At 34.5% G+C, this 23926-nt stretch overlaps 1 long non-coding RNA gene across 3 annotated transcripts in view; it reads right to left on the minus strand.

Annotated features, from left to right (window-relative positions):
• Positions 1–23549, minus strand: part of LOC143443949 (uncharacterized) — a 37051-nt gene extending 13502 nt beyond the window's left edge. For 2 of the 3 annotated variants that reach the window (XR_013113405.1, XR_013113406.1), the window contains exons 1-2: positions 23456–23549; positions 17709–17912 (exon numbers count right to left, since the gene is read on the minus strand). This is a non-coding gene — a long non-coding RNA (uncharacterized LOC143443949). Of the gene's footprint in view, positions 1–14132; positions 14679–17708; positions 17913–23455 lie in introns of those variants that run through there. The other variant, XR_013113407.1, reaches the window with a different exon arrangement.
• Between the last annotated feature and the right edge of the window lie 377 nt (positions 23550–23926).

The raw sequence follows: 23926 nt of genomic DNA on the forward strand, positions 1-23926 counted from the left end.
GAGAGAAGAAAGAACAACAGGAAGCAAATACTAAATACACATTTAATGAATATTGTTTTAGATAACATCATGTGAAACACAAAAGACATTAGCAGTAACTAAAATTGTCTTTGATTTTGTTAATAGTATTGTTTATTTATTATGTTTCACAAATCGGTAAATTGAATGAATGAAATTGTCAATAATCATCAGATAAATACTCTATATTTTACTCCAACCCATGGTTTGGATATATGAGGCTATCTACATTGTCATTATTTTTTAATATCAGATGATTCATTCCATTAACATATAGTTATAAAACAGAAATAATAACACTTGTTCCCTATAATAATGTGCTTTTTGAATCTAAGTGAAGAATGGGAATTAAAGATTAAGACAGAGGATAAAACTGATGACTTACTGTAATATATTGACCAGTGTCACACTTGGAAAATTATTCTTTTTATGTTTTTCTCTCTTTCTTTGTTTCTTTGTTTGTTTGTTTCTTTCTTTTTTCTTTTTTCTTTCTTTTTCTCTCTTTCTTTTTTTTTTAAATTCTAGCTTCTTTTTTCTTTTTTTTTTAAGGAAAAACTCTGCAGTCAGGTCCTTTATTTCTCTTTTGTACACTAGGCCATGAATTCTTATGGAATGGGCTCCAGCAACTCAGGCTCTTTCCCGTCAGTCCTCACAAAGTGTGCTTCTCTGGGTGGTTCAGGCTGGCACCTCAGCTGAATCCAGGTGCCCTTCTCTTTGGCTTCCTTCTTCTTCTGGTCATTCTCCTTCCCCCGCTTCAGGAAGCTGTCTCTGCTCTTCGAGGGCTTGATGTGCTCAGTCCGCATACTGATGCTCTTGGCCAGAACCTCGCCCTCAACTTGCTTGTTTACAATGATGCCCACGGCATGCTGGGTGACATTGTAGACTTCTGTTTTTGCCATGGTAACACTTGTGGGGCATTCCTTTTTGAACATTCCTTTGATGTCTACAATGTCACCCTTCTTGTAGATTCGCATGTACGTCGCCAAAGGAACAACTCCACGTTTCCTAAAAGGCCTAGAAAACATATACCGAGTGCCTCTCCTCTTTCCCTTTGTGTTCGTCATTTTGGCGAGTTAACTGGAAGATGGCTGCAGAGGCCTCTAGCTTATCTTTAATCACCAAATTTATGTTTACAAACAACCTTAGAGGAGTTCAGGTGACTAAGATTTTGAAGGACAATTACATGTTCCAGTTCTTTTTCCTGTAACTATTAAGGCACATTGCCTCTGACGCAAAACTTAAAGTCATAGATCGCCACACTTATATTTACATAGAGCCTCGAGCAGACATGCTTTTCTCCTTCAGCTGAAGGGAGTAAATGGATGCTTGAGTGTTAAGGCAGTGCCAATTCCAAACTAGCAGACCATCTAAGTTAAGGCCTTATGTCTGTTCTGAAACTCATCACAGGAGAGCACAACCACTGTTTAGCTCCTGGGCGTGTTCATCTGCTGGCTGTGTATTTCAACCAACCAAAAACCAGGAAGAATGAAAAGGCAGCCATAGGTAAACCATTGGTCTTCAGATGAAGTGCAAGTATTTTATTGTTTGGTAGACTACAGTTTTCTGGAAATATATCTGCAGTACTTTAAATGATTTTTAAAACTATTATTGCTTACGTTATACCAAAGCCTAGTATTCATAGAATTAGCATGGCTGGTCAAGGGCAGATATGTTCAGTATTGTCTGCAATATCCATGTATTCTCCAGACAACGATTTTCCCATTTAATACCTCTTTTTATAGCCTTGTCCCAATTAGCCAATATTAGATTACTAAATTCAAATGTCTGTTACCATAGATTAATTTCATCCACCCTCCCTAATATAACCTTGTAGAATGTGCTATTTAAAGTTTGGTTTTATCAACCCACCTATGCTCATATTTGTGTAGTTGGGTCTTTGCTTTAACTCACAGGATGCCAACAGTAAGTTGATTAAGAAATTCATATATATTTAGCAAATGTTAATGGTCTCTGCTACAAATTTCCATGGCACAATGAGGCAGAATTCTAAACTATTCCTTAACAAATTTTTCTAAGTAAAATTACTTGGGGTAATACATCTGTATTCTAAAATATTAGTACCATCAAAATGTTTTAATTTTTCTAATCATTTTAAATTATTTATGGTTTTGCATTTCCATGTCCACAAATATTGTCTCCAAAGCTTTTGTTTAATTTCTGCCATTGCAGAGATCTGCAAATTCATATCTCCAGCTAATTCCCTCCTGTGCTGAAAACTGTAGATTTCAACATTTGAGATACCTTCACCCAAACCAAAATGTGTCTCCAACCCAGCATAACTATCAATAATTAAATAATTTTCTTTATCTTTATTTTGTAAAATGATGCTGCTAAATTCGTATTCAAATATCACATTTCAATTTTACTGGCATTGTGTTCTGATTGTTTCTTTTTACTTTCTTTATTGAATGACTGCCAGGTTCACCTCATTTACGTAACCTTATTGCCATTAAGTTTTCTCATTCCCATTTTCTCTACACTGGTTCTTAAATAACTCTTTCCTGAACTATTGTAATAATCTTTTGTTTGATCTTTAATTAATTTTTCACAATACAATCAAATTAGCTATAGTAAATATGACCTTATCTGTTTTTACCGTAATCTCAGACTTAAATAAATTTCAAAAATTTGGACTTTTGAAAGAGTATAGTTATCTCCTTTATATTTGTCCCACTTTGTACTGGACTTGAGTCAAGACTCACCTTCTGTAATACCTCTGATTCCTTGTTGAGATCATATTCATGTTGTTTCTATGCATTTATGATTCAGAATCACTACCTATTTACATTCAGTATTTACTAAACTAACTCAAAACTTATTCTTCAAATGTCATTATATTTATATTAAGCCTAAACGCTCATTTTATTCCTCCACATTACAATCAAACATTTTCATTTATTTCATTAATTCTTCCAAGGTTATTAATCAGATTCAAAAATATTTCTTTTAATGAGAAACACAATTAAACTTAAAATTCATTTTTTAAAATTATTTAATTATATCTTAGATTTGTGGCTATGCAGTCTCTGATTTACAATTCTACAGTATAGTGTTCACATTTGATGAAGTGATACTATATATTAAACAGCACTAAATATACACACTCGAACAGTTTTTCATACAAACACGTACAAACAGATGTATGAGTAATTAAAAATTATCTTTGTGGTATATATATATATATATATATACACACACACACACATATATATATACATGTATATACATATACACATATATATATAATACAAAGGGGATAGTATCTTTATATATGGAACATTTATTCTCTCTTATTTTAAAACCTTTGGGCATATATTTAGCAGACATCATTTCCCATTGGGAATTCACCATGAATTTTATAAAATCTTATTGTTATGTTCTCAATTCCATTGAAGAATTGGTCTGGGATCCTTTTTTCTCAAATCCATCCACCTTTCATAACTACCCTACTTTGTGTCTGCATTTATGTTTTTTTTTTAATTCATCAAGTAAAAACTGTGTTGACAGATTTTTGTGTGTTTGATATTTCACTGGGATTTGTTCAATCCACTAAATGCCATAAAGATAATACATAAATTATATTTATATCTGTATAAATACATCATATAAATTTTATATGAAAATAAACAAGTATTACACACATATAAGTATAGTTTATTACTTTCAAAGACCTGTCAATTATTCACACATAAAAAGAATTATTGTATTTGAATTAGACAACGTTAAAGCACTGCATGTGATCAACAATTTTGATAATCAAAAATTTTTTGTATTGCTTATTGTAAGTGAAAAGAAAAGTACAATATAAAGGTTATCTTTTAAAACACCTTAAAGATATAATAATGGAAAATTTGGAACTGCAATATATTTCTACAAGTCAGGTGCTAGTATTAAATATGGTCTGAATTCTGCTTGGTTATTATGAATTTTCAAAATATTTATGATGCTATATAATAATTCATTTCTATGAATTTTGGTTGGATTTTAATATGTTACAGTATGTACAAATGTGAGATATAGTTTCCAGAAAGATTCATGCTTGATGCTATAAATGATACTAGGGAAGAAACATGATATCAATTTTATCCAGCTATGAACTTTGAGAACAACAATAATGACTGACCACTCTGGTAAGATCAACTGATGTAATAGGACCATGGATGTCATTGAAATAACCAACTACCTTTTGAATGAACTCAATGCTTTCTCCACAAGGTGAAACTCATATTTAACATCATTACCAGACCAAGAACTTGTAGCTACAAATGTCATAGGTCCTTGAAGAGAGCCTATAACTATTACTCTGCTAAATGAACAAAATATTAAACAAAAATCCTAATGGCTTATTTTTAAACACATAGATAACTATGTTTTTCTATGTTTAACCCTCATCAGAAGAACTTTTTGTCCCTCGATGATGATTAACACAGAAAATTACAAAGGTCAAGTTGCAATCAATAAGAGGCTTAATAATACTCAGCACTAAGGAGGGCATCTATAGTACACCCTTTTTTCCCCAAGGCTCAGTGATCACTTAAATAAAAAGGTGGAGAGGTTTTAATAATCAGAAATTGCAGTAGGATATTTGCACATACAATTTCACAGCATTTGTAATATCATGCACTAGACCTGTGCAAATTCAAGCAACACAAAATTTCTGTATGAATAAGAATGGCAGGCATCAATGCCCACCTCCACCTGGTGGGAATTTATTTACAAATTATTGGGAATTGATAACTGCTGGAAGAGGGTAATCTTTGCTTTAAGGTCTTTAGTAAATTACAAGCTCCAATGAAAAATTACACATCTAAAAAATATGTCAGCACAACTGTACTTGAATGTCAGACAGAAAGTAGGTTATGTAGGGAATGTGGGAATCTTGACAAAAATAGATTCCAGGAAATTCTTCAACCGAATTGATAAAATAATGAATATATTAAAGATGATTCATGATGAGTTACTACTGAGAAATGATGTTTTATAAATGTACACCTGAAGATATTAAAACCAAATAAATACGCTATATCTAAAGACATTTCCCTTTTTTGTAGTTTTACAGAACTGGTCTTTTATAGACTATTGATAAAGTTATATTTCTATAGAGTATATTAAAAGATATTAAAATAATATATGGTAAAGCATATACTATGGTATATAGGAAATGCACTCAACTTTTAATCACAAATAAGATGGTTATAAGAAATACATATCAATACCATCCACCATGTTCCATCAATATTTATTGCAATTCAAAACCACAATGGATGAACGGAAGAGCTAGTGTTCACTGATTAGCAGAAAAGACATAAATGGTTTGGAGAATTGAAGAGAGGTGACACAAAAGGACAAAGTGAGTAGAGCAATACTGTGAGAGCTGTTAAATTCTTCCCTAGACAGGCTGTCACTTTCTCTACCCGGAAGTAGTGACCCCAGCATGGAAAGCTGAGAGTCAATAAGTTCCAGTCTGATTACTAAGAGTAAAAGTAACTCTAAAGAAATGGAAGCTCAGCGTTTTACAGCAGAAAATTTCAACTTGACACCGAAAGACCATTATTATTGTCAATTGACAAAAAATAGAGTTCACAGCAGTAGGTGTCCTTGAAGACTTGAGAAACCAATGAAAACGGGGAGAGTTAGGAGAAAAGGTATTTCTAGAGGAAGAATGATAGCAGTGTGCTTTTGCCTTATGACTTCATAAAACTTTCACGTTAGACTTGCAAGATGATTGGGGAGCAGATATCTAAGTATCCTTAGTGTGCTCTGAGAGACAGATGTTTCTTACTATCTAGATGAGATGTGTTTTCAATGTTGCCATAGAACTTGCAGAAAAGCCAGCATTATAGACTAACAGGAGATACAGTATAAATGTTCGGTATGAGTATGGCAGTTTCTGCTAGTTTCCATTTTTACAGAAATGATCGATAATGAGAATAACAATATGCTATGGTTGTTACATAGAAAGTTTTAACAGAGGTTTTCTTCCTAAAGATGACTTTTCAGAGTATAACAGTGACTCCACTGCATGTAATCATCATGCCCAGGTTTCAGGCTGATTACTTAATGTACAAAGTGCCTACATTTATGTTTGGGAATAGTACTAAAACAACCTCACACATGATTTTGTATATGTTAAAAAAAAATGGAGTACAAAATAGTATACATAGTACAGTTTTCCAAACAGTTTTCTTAGAGTAAGCACAGATGCAGAGCCGTTTTAATGAATTAGTAAACAAGTGTCTTTTTAACTCAAACAATAGATCAAACACACTAGACTATACACTAGGTAAGTTGGAGGTAAGGGAATATACATATACATATGCGTACACATACCTCACTAGTCAACCTGTTTCTGCAAACCTTAATTACCCTTATCTACCTCAGGAGGTTTGCCAACATTCAGTAGTTTCCTATGTGTTTTCCAGTCTCTTTGAGTCTTAATTTGTATCCTTTCATTTTTGTTTGTTTCTGTATTCTAAAAATTTCCCCCTTGTGCTTGTTTGATGAATGGAAAAAATCAAAGATTTCTATTGTATTTCATTAGCAATAAATTTAGTAGTAATATATGTCTTAGCTTTTCTTGTTATGAAACTATGACAAAATGAGAAAAGCGTTACAGATTATAGCCTAATATGAAAATAAGTCAGATCAGGAATGTGGAAGTAGCAACTAAAGTATAGACCTTATACTTTATAAGAGCTTATAATTTATAGACTTACTTGCTCCATAAGGCTAGCTCAGTTACCTTTCTTGCAACATGTACTCACTTGCCCAGTGTGGGATACTCACAGTGTGTGGGACCCTGACACATCAATATTAATAAAGCATAATTCTATAGGAATTTGACAGCAAGCAATCTTGTGAAGAATTTTTCTCCATTGATGTTCTTCTTCCAAATGGCTCTCGCCTGTTTCAGGTTGGCTAGACACTAGCTAAGAAAATATATACATAACACTTAGAAATTAAGATGCAAAGTTGACAAGTAGTAGGCAAATGTCATCCACATTCCCAACCTATTGGCTATAAATCTATCACATTATTTTATAAAATTCTTTTTATATTTCAAAATGATTTTTTATTTGTTAATTTTTTGTGTATTTGGAGAGGGAATTTACTGCAGTGCACTTGTATATTTCAGAAGACAACCAGTGAGAGTACCCTTTGAGCCTTTTCACAAGCACCACTACTACAACTTAACAAGAGAAGGATATTGTTGTCTCCTGAGAGGCTCTGCCAGAGTCTAGCAAATACTGAGGCATATGCTAGCAGTCAACCATTGGACTGAACAAGAGGACCCCAATGGAGGAGTTAGAGAAAGAACTGAAGGAGCTGAAGGGGTTTGCAACCCTATAGAAAGGACAACAATATCAACCAACCAGACCCTCAAGAGCTCCCAGGGATTAAACCACCAACCAAAGAGTACAATTGGTGGGACCCATGGCTCCTGCTGCATATATAGCAGAGGATGGCCTTGTCTGACATCAATGAGAAGAGAGGCTTCTGGTCCTGTGAAGGCTCAATGTCCCAGTATAAAGAAATGCCAGGGCAGTGATCTGGGAGTGGGTAGATGAGGGAGCACCCTCAAAGAAGCAGGGGAAGGGTGGGATGGGATAGGAGATTTCAGAGGGGATACCATGAAAGGGAATAACATTTGAAATGTAAATAAATAAAATATCCAGTAAGAAAAGGTAGTAAAAACAAAAATAAATATTGAGCTTTATAGTGTGAAGCATTTAGTGACATATTCAGAACAGTACACAAGTTATAATAGAAAGTTATAAATAAGATTTGTGGTCAATAATTAATTTAAAAACCAGCAAAATATGCCTGGCAGTGGTGGTGCACCCCTTTAATCCCAGCACTTGGGAGGCAGAGGCAGGCAGATTTCTGAGTTCGAGGCCAGCCTGGTCTACAGAGTGAGTTCCAGGACAGCCAGGGCTACACAGAGAAACCCTGTCTCGAAAAAACAAACAAACAAACAAACAAACAAAATCAGCAAAATAGACTATAACAATCATAAACCAATTAAGTGTTAAGAATACCACTACTTTAATAAACAAATTGTTGACCATTTCAGAATTTCATAGGAAGAAAGCATTAGCATCTGTGGGTTTTTTTATGAAGATAAACAAAATCAACTACTTTAAATCTAAAACTGTAACATATTGACCTTCTTAAAAATACTGAAAAGTACATTCATGAGTGCAAGAATATAATATTAAAAACAAAATTATGTTAATATATCTAAAATAGTCCTGGAGAAAACATTGATTGTGATAGGTTCTCTAAAAGAATATTTTACCTCCAACATCACAAAATGGCAGGTGCTGCTTTACAACCAATTCCCTAAGGTATTGTAATGCATTGCTGCAGGTTTGTGTGATTTTACTACATGAGGCAGGGGTATGAATCTAAACAGGGATGCTAAGTGAGGTTACAGTTGCCCTGCCAACTAAATGTTCCACTGGCATTATAGAATATTTTATTAGATTTGCTTTTCCTGAAAAAAAAAAGTATTATAATCATATTGTTACTGCAAGTTCTAACTCTTGTCCCCAAAAATACTGACAGTGAAACAACATCAGGACATGAATGGTTTCTAAAACTACAGAGAAAATAAATGAATTATAGTAGCAACAGTACTAAGATCTTGACATACATTGAGCATAAGATTAAAGTTTGAGCTGGGGATTTGCAGAGGATCTCAGGTAATCTAAGTTGATTTCACTCTAATTATGTAGCTGAGAATGACCTTGAACTCTGAATTTTCCTGCTTCCATCTTTCAAGTGCTGGGAGAAGAATCCAGTGTTGTGAAAAGAAAAGGAGAGAAAATACTGTGTTTATACAAAGCATAAGTACTTCCATTAATATGATTCTGAAATTCTCAGAAATTCATGAGTTAGGATGGGAACAACATATGAAGGACCATCCCTTGAAACATATTCATAGAGATAGCTGTATGTGAACTGAGCAGGTGCAAAACATATATATGAATATATGTTTTTATATATGAATATATATGAATACATATATATTAATTTATATATATTTATATATAATACATATAACATATGTATTTATATATATTATATTATAATATAATAAATACATATAATATATGTATCTATATATGTTTTTATGTATATATGTGACCTGATGTTTCTCCTTTCCCATCTTCTTAATGTGCTATAAATCAAGAACAGACAGTGATGCTTGTATCTACTAGCATTACTACACCAATTTAGGAGTTATCTGCACTGATTTAACAAAAATCATAATCTACAGGGAAAGAAATCATTAGAAAGGTGTGTGTAATGACTAGATAATCTGACTAATAGATAATAATAGAGAATCTGACTTTCACAATAATACTGAATGAAATAACAACCAGGTCAAACCCACTGGTTCTAGTATATCATCAACTTAAAGGAAACACATCAGGAAAAATAATGTTTCAGTGCATGTAACAATTTTACAGGAGATCCATACACACCATACCCAAATTAGAACATATCTTACCTAAGTGCATAGAGCACCTTGTTTTACAAACTGAATAAAAAAAGAGCACTTAACATTAATGATTATAAAGAAGTTTAATTCAATCATCCAAAAAATAATTCAAATGATTCAATGCTGTAACTTGTTTAAAACATTCATTGAATTACTTACATGAACTCTGGCTTCTATGTTCTTTCAGACATGAGATCATACATGTTTTTTAAAGATCTTATCAAATCCTTACCAAATTTTTAAAAATAAAACTATGAACAAAAACTGTTTTAGCTTAATCATTTAATGTTAAATTACTGTAACTACGTAATTTCTCACATACACTGATAGAGGATCTGTATCTAAGTGTTTTTAGCCAAGATTTTGGGTTTTTACATATGAAAATTAATATATTTCCAAATTTTACAGTTATTTTATCTTATTCATTGGCCTATTTAAAAAAAACCTAGAAACAATTTTAGTGAGCTGTTTCTGGAAAACAGATGAAGAAAGCAAATTTTGTATATTACATCTGATATCTTTGTTGGGAAGTCATTTGTAACAATATGCAAAGGTTGAGGCATTAAGTTAAAATGTTTGATTACCAATAACTTTTTGAAGTAATAATGCAGAAATCACAAAGAAAACTTCAAATTTTAATATCTTTTAAAAATTATTTTATTCTGTGTTCTAACTGCAGAACTATAATAAATAGTAATTAACTGTGATAATTAGAATAAAATTTACAATTAAATAATTTTACTATCAGAATCTATCAATACAAAGTGGCCAGTCATAATATATTAGAGCATTTCAACAGAAAGACATCTGAATTTTGTAGTTGTTGTTGGTAGTTGGTTGGTTGGTTTTTGTCTGTTTTTTAAAGAGACAAAAGAAAGTGAGGAATTGTAAGAGCAGACAGGTAAGGGGTGTTGGGAGGACATGATGCAGAAGAAACCATGATCAAAACATATTTATGAAAAAATAAACTTTATTTTCAAGTAAAAAGAAAAGAAAAAATCCAGGTTTTCCTTAGGCTTGACAACAAATACCTGCCCTTGATGTGCTGTCTCACCAACCTGGCTTGTTCTTAATATGTATTACTGTGTAAGTTTTATTTTTTGTATCTAGAATAATGTTGATTATATGTTTTTATCACAGGATGTACAGTTTCAATGTTCACTGTGGGGAGCCAACAGAAAGTGGCTATCATCCTTGCAGCCATCTTGAGTCATATATCCTGATAAGAGACTTGATTACATCAGCCTACAACAGCTGAGCACACTCTGATAACATCTTGTTTTAGATACCCAGGATTTTCCCTTGGATGTGTGAGACTTAAAGGTGTGTGACTTAAGGGCGTGACTTAGAGATCAGATTTAGAGACAAGACCTAAGGGCATGATTAAAGGTGTGACTTAGAGGCGTGGCTTAGAAGTGAGACATATAAAAGGCAAGAGGCAGACAGAAGAGTGTAACAGAGAATCAGACACTTCAGAGAGTACAACTTGGAACTAGAAATTAGGTTAGAGAGAACAACTTGGAGTTAGTTATTAGACATTAGGCACTTTGCACTTGGAAGAAGAAACTTGGAACTTGGAGGCACTAGGGATTAGGAACTAAGGACTAGGAACTCAAGACTTGAGACTTGGAGAGAAGAAGAGAGACTGAAGAATAAATGGGATTGAATCACACTCTGTCTGGTCTCCATTCCTTGAGTCCGTCCTCACTCTCTCTCTTGCTAAACCCTGACCAGCAGACTGGAGCTGCTTGGGGCAGTGTGGGCTAACAAGTTAGTCCCCAAGGCTTTTGGCAACATTGATAGAGCAGCTCTCAACATTTCTGGCCCCCCAAGTGTGGGACAGCTCGGGCCGCGACAGTTCACTAGACAGTGTATCTGTTCTACCTGAAATACACATTTATATTATTCTGTTTTGTCTTAAACTGATTAATTTCCTTTTCTGACAAAGGTAGTAATTACTGCTTTATAAGTGTTCTGTTTCCTTTTTTCTCTATTTGTCTTCAACTACTCTCTATAAAAAACAATTATATTATCAATATAATATCAAATGTGAATATTGAAGAAAAATTTACTACAATGTATTTTATATAATATATCTATATATATATGTGTCAAGGTATGTTCCTCAATATACTATATTTCTATTTCACAAAGCACATAAATCCTAATGAACAGAAAATAAACAAAGGGGAAGAAGTGTCTAATTAACTTTCAAAATTTGTGATTTTTTGTTTTGATGTGACTATTTTAACCATTGATTTGCCTTTGTTTATCAACCACTAATAACATGTGTGATATGTAAATAACTTTCTTATGTCCTTCAGCTTATCTGATACTCTGTGACATTGATATATCTACTTTGTCATTGATTGGATTCATTTGCCAATATTACACTCCTTTGTGTGACAAAATTATGTTCTTTCTGTGTCTCTGTGTCTCGGTATTGCTATGTCTCTGTCTCTTTGTCTCTTTCTCTACCTCTCCAAATCTCTGTGTCTGTGTCTATCTCTGTTTCTCTCTGTGTGTTTTTCTCTCCCTTCCCCTCCACTCCCTCCTCCATCTTAATTGGAATTTTTATATCTTCCCAGGTAGGGCATGAATTGCATGGTATCTCAGTTCCTGAGGAATCTGTCATCCGGCCTATGCCATTATGTCCTGACATGGTAAATCCTACCCATTTATCTTGCTTTTTTTCAATATTGATATGGATATTGTGGTTATTTTGTCTTTTATTTGAGTTTGAACTCAGTTTACACTCACTCATAAAATATATATCTAAATATTTTAATGGCATTACATTGATCTATAAATCAAACTGTCAAAAATTATATCTTTGTAATATAAACTCTTTTTTATAAATAGACTATTGATATGACTACTCATTTAGAAATTATAAGATTTATTTCAAATATGCCTTTTAGTTTTCTTAATGTCTATTGTAGATATTTTAAAAATCATAACGAGGTAATTCACTTATGATGTTGCTTAGTGTCAGTAGTAATGGGATATGAGTAAAAAATTCTACTCATTAATTTCTAATTTATGGGAAAGTAACCAATAATGTATGCTATTATTTTAGTCTGCTTACACTATGTATGCTCATACTTAATTCAAGAGAAATTTTAAATTTGTTTTGTTACATATACACTGTAGATACACATGCAAACAATTCACAAACAGAAGCAGCTTTATTTCTTCCAGAATATGTGTCCATTATATTTTCTCTACTATTCAATTAGATAAAATTTCCAGTACCACTTTTTAAAGCAGTTGTGAAAGGTTAACACTTTTCCTTTTTGCTAATATAAGGTTTTGAAAAGTTTTTTTCTTTGCTAACAATTATGTTTACAGCCAAGCATGGCATCCCATACTTATTATAACAGTGCTCAAAAGGTAAAGATAGACAGATAAGCAGTTGTAGGTCAGCCACAGCTTTATAGGAAAGTTGAGAAGAACCTGAGTTTTATTAGACCTTGTTTCAAAAAAATAATTATATTTTATATGTATTCTGAAGAATATATATATATGTATATATATATATATATATATATATATATATATATATATATATATATCTGAAAGAAAACATCTAACATTTGTCTTTCTAGACCATAGTTACTTCTTGCTGAATAATTGTTTGCAGCTCTGTAGATATACTTATCATTAATTTTATTTTTCTTAACTGCTGAGTTATGTTCCATTTTGTAGTTGTATTATTTCTTCATTTCCTATACACTAGTTGATGGACTTATAGAAAGTTTATATTTCCTAGTTGTTGACTAAAATAGTGATAGACATGGATGGTCAGGTACCTCTATAGAAGTACTTTGGTATACGTCCATGAGTCTTCTAGGTTTATTATGGGCTACATCTGTCATTATCATTTTGAGGAACCTCATGACTGAACTCTAATCCAGTTTCCACTCCTACTTGCAATGAGTAAATGTTCCTCTTTCACCACATCTATGCCGGCATATTTAATACTTTATTTTCATTTTTTCATTCTTATCCCCCTCATCCCAGGGTGCAAGAATCTCTGAATAAGATGGGGTAGAAAGATTGGAAGAGCCTAATATGGTGGATTTCTACAAGTAAACAGTATTTCCAGGGGTGTATTACACATGAACACAGCCATTGTGATAGCATGCACAGGACATGGGCAAAGTTAAGCCAAACAAAAACCCATCCAGCAATGGAAGATGAGAACTGAAGGGAGAGTGTAAGCCACTCTATTTTAAGGATGACTACTTGGGACACAGTAGAAGGCCACACATCCAAGAGTATAAAGGCAGTAATAACTGTAGTTTATCAATTGTACTTTAAATCAAAGATGAGGGTGAAGTGATACATCTGACAGGAATCAGGGAATTTTGGGATAACATATATTTTATGAATTTCTCAATGTACTAGTGTAAGAATATAAAAAATGAATAAAAAAATAAACTCCCCTCCTCCCAAAAAAGATAATCATGCTTGTATCATACTGGTCTGCTGCTGCCTGCTCTGCCCCACTCTTGGGGGCCAAAATGTCGGGGACCGCTCTATCAATGTTGAAACCCACACTGCCCAAAACCTTGGGGGCTAAATTGTTAGAGCCCCGACTGCTGCAGGCTGCTCAGGTCCACGGGTCGGGATTCAGCAAGAGAGAGAGTGAGGATGGACTCGAAGAATGGAGACCAGACAGAGTGTGATTCAATCCCGTTTATTCTTCAGTCTCTCTTCTCTCTTTCCAGGTCCCTAGTTCCTAGTACCAAGTCTCAGGTCCTAATTCCTACTTCCTCTGTAATAAATCTAAAGTCCTAATCTCTGTTCCAAGTTACTAGTCTCTTTCCCATTCCAAGTTCTCTTCCAAATGTCTTTCTAATTTCTTCTGTCTGCCTCTCTCCTTTTATATGTCTCACTTCTAATCCACACCTTTAAGTCACGCCTTTAAGTCACACCCTTAGGTCTTATCTCTGAATCACACCTTTAAGTGTCACAAACCCAAGGGAAAATCCTGGGTATCTAAAACAAGATGTTATCAAAGTGTGCTCAGCTGTTGTAGGCTGTTGTAAACAAGTCTCTTGTCAGGGTATATGGCTCAAGATGGCTGCAAGGATGATAGCCTCCTTCTGTCGGCTCCCACATTGGTCTACATGAGAAATTTAAAAAAAAAAAAAAATGAGAGTAGAAAATAAACCACAAGCAAACAAGAAAAAACAAATCAAATACAAAATTACACTGTTATCATTTTCTGTTGTTAATAATGATTTTTTCTTTTTTTATATGTTTTATCACTCCATGAATTCCATTCTCACTGTAATTAACAGTTTTCTTTAAGTTTCACTTCTTACATCATGATTCTGTCAGATGCTTCATCTACCTATGTCAACATGATTACAAAAAAAGAAAAAAAACTCCTCTTCAGCATGTTCTGGGATGGATTGTACTTACTCATTTCAAATGTGGAACTGCTTTTGTTTGGCATTTCTGTGCTCTATAAATGCTTTTCAGCATGAAAACCATGTATTTGTTTGGTTTTTATTTGAATTTAATTACCAGAATACAAATGTTGGCAGTAACATAATTAATTATTTTATTGTATTTTACTAATAAGACTGTTTCTACTAATTAGTTTTATTTATTTACATTCTAAATGTTGCCCCTATTCTCTGTCTCCACTCATAGAAATCTTCTCCGTTTCTCTATTTTTCTTCACCTCTGAGAGGGTGACCCTCCCCCCCCCCCCCCCGCCACCAAGATATCCCCCTTCCCTGGAGCATCATGTCTACAGGATTAGGCACATCATTTCTACTGAGCCCAAACAAAGCAGACTTCTAAGACATATGTGCCTAGGGCCTTGGACCAGCCTTTTATGCTCTTTGGTTGGTGGCTCAGTCTCAAATAGCTCTGATGGTTCAGGGTCTTTGACCATGTTGGTTCTTCTATGGGGTTGCCATCCCATTTACTTCCTTCAGTCCTTCCCGTAAATCCTTCATAGGGGTCCATAACTGTGGGGAACTGACAGAAGGTGGCTATCATCCATCTTGAGCCATGTACCCTGATAAGAGATGTGATTACAATAGCCTGCAACAGCTGAGCACACTCTGATAACATCTTGTTTTAGATGCCCAGGATCTTCCTTTGGATGTGTGAGACTTAAAGCTGTGATTTAGAGCCGAGAGTTAAGGGCATGACTAAGAGATCAGATTTAGAGATAAGACCTAAGGGTGTGACTTAAGGGCATGGCTTAGAAGTGAGATATATCAAAGTCTCGAGAGGCCGACAGAAGAAAGCAACAGATTATTAGGCACTTGGAAGTACAACTTGGAACTAGGAATTAGGTTACACAGTACAACTTGAAGTTAGTTATTAGGCATTAGGTATTAGGCACTTGCCACTTGGAGGAAGAACTTGGAATTAGACATTAGCCACTTAGCACTTGGAAGAAGAAACTTGGAACTTGGAGGCACTAGGGACTAGGAACTAGGGACTAGGAACTCAAGACTTGGGACTTGGACTAGGAAGAGAGACTGAAGAATAAACGGGATTGAATCACAGTCTGTCTGGTCTCCATTCTTCAAGTCCTTCCTCACTCTCTCTCTTGCTGAATCCAACCCGTGGACTGGAGCAGCTTGGGGCAGTGCGGACTCTAACAGTTTAGCCCCTAAGGCTTTTGGCAGTGTGGTTTCCAACATTGACAGAGCGGTTCTCAACATTTTGGCACACAAACTTGGGGCAGCTTGGGCCACAACACATAAAGTCAGTCCAATACTTGGCTGTGTTTGCAATTGTGTCAGTCAACTGTTGGTAGGCCCTGTCAGAGGACAGCCATGCTAGTCTCCTGTTGCAAGGAATAATAGCATCAGTAATAGTGTAAAATATTTGCATCTATCCATGGGGCAGTCATTGGTCAGCCATTTTTCTCTCTACTCCATTTTTGTCCTTGCGTTTCTTTTAGACTAGAGCAATTTTGTGTCAAAAATTTTGTAGATGGAGTGTTTTCCTCATTCCTCCACTGGGAGCCCTGCCTGGCTATTGTAGGTTATCTTTTCAGGTCCCATATCCCCAGTACTAGGCATTTCAGCTAAGGTCACCAACATTGAATCCTGAGAACTTCCTGTATACCAGGTCTCAAAGCCTTTGTAGAAGTTCCCCCCATTGTCACCTCTAGCAATTAATAACACATATCTCCTATTATAGTAACATACATTATAAGGAAGAAAGAAAACAGAAGTAAAAGCAGGGTAAAGAGAAAAGAGTGAAAAAAATATTGTTTATATTCAAGAAAAGTCTCATACATGCAATAACCTTACACTAAACTCAAAAATTATCCATTTCTTAGAAGGAACTTTCCCTACCTTGTCTTTGATTTTAGATATTGAAAACAATACCTCCAGTTCATGATTATGCCTGCCTAATGTTCAGATTGACATATTTTTTTCTCTTAACATTTACAGAATGGTTTGTGTTTTTGGAAATAATGAAGACATTTGCATCTATGAGAACAACAGTGTCTCCTCATAATGTCAGAAACTATACCCATAAACACTCACCAACGCTAAACATATACCTAAACATAATCTGGACAAGGACAATAACAGTGGACATAAAAAGTGGGCAGGAATATCTCACAAGACCAGGACTACATACAAAGACTTAAGGCAAGCAAAGAAATGCTGAGAGCAGTATACATATTTTTTTCCAGAGAAGAACACACCTAGTGGTTATCCAATACAAAATGGCATCACTAAAATATGCATAAAAGTACATGTATTTCTAGATATAATCAGCTCAGTCTGTATACTGTTACATGTGCATGTGTATGTGTATATATATATATATATACATACACATGCACATATATCACACATATATATGTACATATACATGTACATATGTACATACACATATATATACATATATGTATGTGTATATATATATATATATATGTATACATGAGAACAGAGGCTATACATTTCTTTTTTATTATGTTTTAAATTTATTTATTTATTTATTTATTTATTTATTTATTTATTTATTTTAACTCCAAATTTTACTCCCCTACCGGTCCATTCTCCAATTGTTCAACATCCCATACCTCTTCCCTGCCCCTGGTCTCCATTAGGATGTCCCCACCCTTTCACCCCCCCCCCCCCATTCTACCAGACCTCTAAAGTACCTGGGGCCTCCAGTCCCTTGAAGGTGAGGTGCATCTTCTCTGACTGAACACAGACCCAGCAGTCCTCTGCTGTATATGTATTGGGGGCCTCTTATCAGCTGGTATATGCTGCCTGGTTGGTGGTCCAGTGTTTGAGAGATTTCTGGAGTCCAGGTTGGTCCTCATACATGGTTGCCCTTCTCCTTAGCTTCTTCCAGCTTTTCCCTAATTCAACCACAGAGGTCAGAAGCTTTTGTTCATTGCTTGAGTGCAAATATCTGCATCTGACTCTTTAAGCTGCTTGTTGGGTGTTTTGAAGGGCAATCATGATAGGCCCCTTTTTTGTGAGTGTGCCATAGTCTCAGTAATAGTATAAGGCCTTAGGACTTCCCATTGAGCTGGATCCCCCTGTGGGTCTGTTGCTAAATTTTTTTTTCCTCAGGCTCCTCTCTATTTCCATCCCTGCAGTTTTTTCAGACAAGAACAATTATGGATTAGAAATGTAATTGTGAGATGACCACCCCCTTCCTTGCTTGATGCCCTGTCTTTCTGCTGGAAGTGGGGTCTATAACTTCACTCTCTCTACTGCTAAACATTTTATTTAAGGTCTCTCCCTTAAAGTCCTGAGAATATCTCACTTCCCAGGTCTCTGGTGCATTCTGGAGGGTTTCCCAACCTCCTGCCTCTCAAGGTTGCCTATTTCCATTCATTCTGTTGGCCCTCATGGCTTCATTCCTTTTCCCTTACCCAATACCAGATCAAGTTCCCTTCTTCCCCAACCCCTCATCCACTTTCTCTCCCTTGTCCCTTCCTGACTCCCCACTTGTTATTGCTTTTTTTTCTCCCTCTCAAGTGGTACTGAGGCATCCTCATTTGGGCCCTTCAGCTTGTTGATGTTTTTTAGTTCTGTGGACTCTATCTTGTATATTCTGTACTTATTTATTAGCAAATAACCACTTATTAGTGAGTACATATCATGCATGTCCTTTTGGGTTTGAGTTACCTTACTCAGGATATTTTCTAGTTCTATCCATTTGACTGCAAAACTCAGGATGTCCTCATTCTTAATAACTGAGTAGTATTCCATTGTGTAAATGAACCACATTTTCTGTATCCATTCTTCTGTCACGGGACATCTGGATTGTTTTCAGCTTTTGGCTATCAAAAACAAGACTGCTATAAACATAGTGGAACATTTGCCCCTGTTGTATAGTGGGGTGTCTTGTCTTTTGGGTATATTGGCAAAAGTGGTATTGCTGGGACTTCAGGTAAATTTATTTCCAGTTTTCTGAGAAACCTCCAGATTGATTTCCATAATAGTTTTACCAGTTTGCAATTCTACCAGCAATGGAGGAGTGTTCCTGTTTCTCCACATCCTCAACGCATGTGCTATCACCTGAGGTTTTGATCTTAGACATTCTGATTCATGTAAGGAGGAATCTCAGGGTCATTTGGATTTGCATTTTTCTTATCACTAAGGACTTTGAATATTTTTAAGTGTTTCTTAGTCATTAGATATTCTTCTGTTATGAAGTCTCTATTTAAACCAGATACACTGGATCTAATAGAAGAGAAAGTGGGAAAGGGCCTTGAACTCATTGGCACAGGAGGAAATTTTCTAACCAGAAATCCAATGGCACATGCTTTAATATCAAAATTAATAAATGTTGATGTTGTTGAAGGAGAGCTTTAACACAATGGGCAGGAATAAATGTAGTCCCAGGACAAAAAGGGCTAGCTTAATCAAGCTATATATGCCATTTTTGAAGCTTAACCAAAATAGAAATACTGACCTCAGGCCATATGTAATTTTATCTGTTGTATCTACTGCATCTGGACCCCCCAGACAGAGCTATTAAAGTAACATGCTGGCAAACCAAGAATAGGTAAGATTCTGCATGGAGCCTTACCAACCTAAGACATAAGTGCACTGCTTTTGATAATGCATATTCCATGATGGGTAAGAAGGCATATTTGGCATAACAATCTAAGACAGGCTCAGTCTTGTTAATGAAATAAAAAACAGGGAGAGGCAGAGAGCCTTTGGGGCTACTTGGCAAGAATCTGACATGGGCCAAGGAGAAGAAAATGGGCTACAGGCAGGAATATGACATTGGTCAAGGATAAGAAAGTAGGCCTCCCCCAGGAATCTGACATTATGCTAGAAAAAAATAAGTAATTTCAGGTAGAAATCTAAATCTTAGGCTAGAACAAAGAAGTAATCTCAGGCAGGAACCTAAATATTAGGCTAGAACAAAGAAGCAATTTCAGACGGGAATCTAAATTTTAGTCTAGAAAAAGGAAGTAGGATTCAGACATGAAAATGACCTTGGGCTAGCACAGGGAAGTAGGCTCAGATACTTTGGTCCTTCTGATAAGCCCTTAGAAACAGTGATCATTGGAGAGTTCATGTAATTTAGTGTAATGCGTTTCTTTTTCTTTGACTATTTGTGTTTATTGTATTGCTTGTTACTTGACTATTTGCATCCACTGTTTGGTTAGAGCCTCAACCTAGAACTGACCTTAATACATGCATGTAATAAAAATGGTATAAAAATGTAAAGGTGGAGTAGAATGGGATAGGGGGTTCTAGGGAGAAAAAAATGGAGAAACAGGATGGCATCTGTATTGTAAATAAATAAAGTATCCAATAAAAATTAATAAATTGTAGAAAAATATAATTTGTAAATAAATTGGAAAAATAATTAATAAATGGGACCTAATGAAACTCAAAAGCTTCTGTAAGGAAAAAAAAATAGCCAATAAAACAAAATCAACAACCTACATATTTGGAAAAGTTCTTCACTAATACCACATCCAATAGAGGGCTAATATCTAAAATATATAAAGAACTCAAGAAGCTGACCACCAAAAAACCAAACAACTCAACATTTTTAAATTTTTTTGTTTTTGTTTTTTACACTTAAGCTTTTATTCCCCTTCCAGTCCACCCTCTGACTGTTCCACATTCCATACCCGCTTCCCCCTGTCTCCACCCCACCAGACATCCCCATTCCCTGTGGTCTACAGTCTCTTGAGGGTTAGGTACATATTCTCCGACTATATCCAGACCCGGCAGTCCTTTGTTGTATATTTGTTAGGTGGGTCATATGAGCTGGTGTATGCTGCCTGGTTGGTGGTCCAGTGTTTGAGAAATCTTGGGGGTCCAGATTAATTGAGACTGCTAGTCCTCCTATGTGGGAAACAGCTCTTCTCTCACCATTCCAAGGTGGCGTTTGGCATAGGCATTGTTGGATATTTCAGGAGCAGTCATGATATTGATTGGATTCAAATGAACTAGTTTGGAATAAGTAGTGACTCTTCACAGGAAAAGTAACAAACCAAAACCAACTGAGAGAAATTCAAACAACTAAAAAGAGTCAGTATATTTGTGTTTCTTTCAGTTTAAGGAAATATTTTTAATTTACATTTTCTTATTCCAAAACATATATGTTAACACAAATCCAAAATGTATGTCTATTGATTGTTCATTTCATTAGTTAAAAAGAAGGCTTAAAATATGAAGCAGATAATTTAAACATTGTTTTGATGTGTAACACAGAAGAGAAAGGTGTTTTAATTTTATTACTCATAGGACAGTGTGTTCTTATCCTCAAATCTGGAGCTGCCCAGAATGGATTTCTGTTTGAGGGACTTGTATCTATGACTGGTTCACATAAGATTGGGGTCAATGATTTGTACAGTTATCAAAGGTATTTGCCTTAGTGATTAAATGAGGAAGCAATTCCTGTTTTCAGTCATCTCCTCCTTAAAAATAAAGTAGTACATTTACTAGAGGCACTTAAGTGTCCTGTGTGACTACAGTGAATACCTCTCATAGCAAAATGTGTAAAGGAATCAAAAAAAATGCATTTTAAACCTAAATCTATCATTTAAAATTGTGCTACATTGTGCTAAACATGAAGTGTTTCTTTATTCTTGTTTTATATATAAAATGAAGATCAGTACATCCATATTTTTCTATCACCAGAAAATTCCACAAAATATTTAAAAGACCTAATTAGGTTGTCTAAATCACTAAAATAAGTTTGACTTTTAATTGAACTTCTGTCTTCACTCCTTTTATGGAAGGAAATATTCAACAGTACCAGTTCAACTGATCTGTTTGTAAGTTGTAGAAGGTATAACTGGTATTATAATATCATACCTGTGGACAATGAAGAGTGTGGCTGTTTTTCTCACAACATCCAGATGAGATGTGGATTTTATAATATTTCTACTACTGATTCTTAAACTGAATTGAAGGGACAATTTCCATTTTACCTTCCAAAACAATCTGAGAACTTTAAGGTATTTTTGTTCACATCATAATTATAACTGCAATTGTCTATATCCCTCAATATACTGAGTATTAGAAGGCTGAATGTATAGAAAATACTTACTTAGTTAATCATGTCTTTTTGTATTAATATTAGCTAACACTTTCTTTGTGACTTTCCATTAAATTGTCCATAAAACAAATCTTTGTTTTAATCATTCCTTGCAAATAATACTAAAACTTTTAGAATTTTATTTACTAAACAGAGGATGTCCTGACAATAAGTCATAGAAAGTGGTAAAGGAAAGCATTGTGGGGGTCAGAATAGATAATGATTAAGAGATTAAATCTTGGACTTGGCTTTCCTTCTGAACCACTCTTTAAATAAGAAGATTTCTTAATTTCATTAAAATGAAGAATCTCATCACATCTTAGAATTATTGTGAAAGTCCATAAGACTAATTCTAGAATTTAATTGCACTTAAAGGACATTTAAACAGCAAACTCACAGTAAAACAATTACATAGCAGCATGCTTTTATGAGCTAAGATTTGAAATAAGGTAGGTTGTTTGAAATGTATCCTTAATTGAGTTAAATTATGCCACTGAGGCCATCTCTCTAAATATTTTTTATGTTCAATATGTGGATAGCATGACATTAATTAAATGAAAAATTTAATTAAGATGATCCATGTGTAGAATCCAGAACAAAGTAAGATCTCAATAAATAATTGGTATCATAATTTTTTTCCTAAAATATCTATTACCAACTCTAATTCTTTATTATAGTCATTGAACACTTCAGAAAACAACAGCTTATGTCATCATATCTCTTCTCCTAAATATTAAAGTATCACCTAAGATATTTTCTCTAGACTCTAACATGCTGAAAACTGAACTTAAATACTGAAGGACTTAAAAAAAAAAAAAGATCAATCTCTCCAAAATAAATTAAAACACTAAGTTAAGCAAATTTCTGTATGATGTACTGTTACCTCATGGTTTGTCACTTGATAGGAGGTAACGTATGCAGAATTATAGTTTTCTTTTGGGTATTTTCTTAATAAATATTCTAGCTACACATGATGTCAGTAATGAACAATTATGCATTTTAGACAAGACTTGGCTCCATAAAAAGACCCTACCTCCAATACACACACATACACACACACACACACACACACAAACACACACACACCACTAACAAAAATTTCAAATTTTGCTATTCTAACTTGAGTGAGGTGGTGTATTCTATTTTGATTTGAATTCTTCTAATAAATTATCTTGTTACATTGGAACTTTCAAGCTAGCCTGCATTGCACAAGACTATACCAAAGCAATCAAAGCAAACCAAATTCCATAGCTGGGTTTTGCTTTTCTGTGTGCTCATAATTGTTTCTATTTTTTATAGCTTGTAAACTCACATAAATGTTAAATATAAAGAAATATAAGAAATATAAGAAAAACAAACAAACAAATAAATACTTACCATACATTGAAAATCTTCTAATTCAAAAATATTTCCATGGCCGTAACTTACCAAACAACAGGGTTTAGAAACAAAGTGCTCTCTGGTATACGGGCATTTGTCCAGTGATTTTCTGGTTTTCTGGGTATGAGCCTTATCATTGCCCAATTCATAAGACTGTTTAACATTATGTCCCAAGCCAATAGAAATATAAAAGTTATATTTGAAGTACAATTTGTTAAGGAAGAGTATCTTTTTGTAATATTTTAAATTTTTAAAAATTTAAAAAGAATAGAAAGCTAACTGAAAATCTGTATTTTGTCTTTATTTTGGTTCTCTGTGTGTGTGCCTGTTATCTTAAAGTTAATTTGAATATGCAGTGGCTTACCCCTAATAATGTGTGTGTGTGCACATGTGCACGTGTGCGCGCGCACATGCACACACTATATTTATTTAGTAGCTTTGGTTTCTATATAACCTATAAAAGCATAG

Source organism: Arvicanthis niloticus, chromosome 11, assembly GCF_011762505.2.
Source record: "Arvicanthis niloticus isolate mArvNil1 chromosome 11, mArvNil1.pat.X, whole genome shotgun sequence".
Taxonomy (NCBI): Eukaryota; Metazoa; Chordata; class Mammalia; order Rodentia; family Muridae; genus Arvicanthis; species Arvicanthis niloticus.